This window comes from Triticum dicoccoides, chromosome 7B (genome assembly GCF_002162155.2).
Source record: "Triticum dicoccoides isolate Atlit2015 ecotype Zavitan chromosome 7B, WEW_v2.0, whole genome shotgun sequence".
Lineage (NCBI taxonomy): Eukaryota > Viridiplantae > Streptophyta > Magnoliopsida > Poales > Poaceae > Triticum > Triticum dicoccoides.
Window position 1 is genome coordinate 14,505,275 of NC_041393.1, and position 1,478 is coordinate 14,506,752.

A 1,478-nucleotide genomic window follows, 5' to 3' on the forward strand; every position below is an offset into this window, starting at 1 on the left:
CACTCCTAGAGTTTAGTCTATTAAGCTTCTGCTTAGCCAAGTGATGTTTTTCTTTGTGTCCAAAACCTCATCTATATAGCATATACTAATTTGGAGTCCATAGTAAGTAAGGTAGTATTTAGTCTGATGCTTATTATTACTTCATGAAACTCAATTTTGTCATATAGTTGTAAATATTATGGCCAGAAAGACTAGCCAGGAATGAGGTTGAGATACACACATGGAACATAATAAATCTTACTATACCTTCTATCGGTGTATTGCCTATGTATTTACTATCATAATTCATTTTAGAGTTTCACACACGAGCCCTTTGCGTAAGGTATCTTGCAAGAAGGTTGTTCATAAAAACAACAATTATTGTTTAGTATTATGAATAACATGAAGGGCCATACTTCCATCCAAGATGGGATGTATGTTATGAACATTGATAGTAATATGATACATCCATGACACTGACGTTAAATGTCGTAAGACTAAAAGAATACCACAGATGTGCGGCACTGCATTTTGTCACATTGGAGAAACCCACATGGAAAATTCCATTATGATGGATTTTGAAGTCATTTGATTTTGAATCATCTGACACTTGCAACTTTCCTCCGAAAACTGAAGTGACTCAAATAACATTCACATGACATAAGGAACAAGCAACAAACTTCTTGGTGATCATACATTTTGATGTATGTAGTTCAATAAATGTTGTTGCAAGTAGTGGATTTGTCTATCTTCAGAAATGACTCAAGTAGATATATGGATATTTACTTGATGAGACGTAAGTTTGGATCTTTTGAAATCATTCGAATGGTTTTCAAAAATGAAGTAGAAGTTATTGTAACAAAAAAATTATGTTTCTACAATTTGATTGCAGAAAGAAATATTTGTGTTACAAGTTGAGAGAATGTCTGATGAGTTGTGAAACGGATTTCATAACTTGCACTTCCTGGAACACCACTACAAGTGGAAAGTCCGTGAAGATGTAATCGAACCATTCATGAGATGGTATGATCAAAGATGACGTAAATAAATATGCCATTATCACCTTTAAAGAGTGATGCTTTAGAGACTACGGCTTCTACACTGAAAAGAGCTCCACCGGGTCTGTTGAAATGACGCCATGGTATTGCACGCCCAACCATGTTATATCCTTTCGTAACATTTGGAATATGGGGTTTATGAAAAAGGTTACAAACCTATTCCAAATCAGACAAGTGTTACTTTGTAGGTTTTCCCAAGTCATTGGGTATTCCCCCACCACTATACCGAGGCAAAGGTTTTTGCCACAAAACGGTATGCTTTTAAAGATAATTGTTCTTGCAAAAGGTGAGAGGGAGGACAGTGCAACTCGGCGAGATAACCAGTATCTTCGTCATCAGATCAAAGGAAAGGAACCTTGGAAGTGATTCCGAAGTTTCCTATTGCAACAGATACGGAAGTCTCTACAATAAAATGTATGGACTTCGGTCGAACTTGCAGCT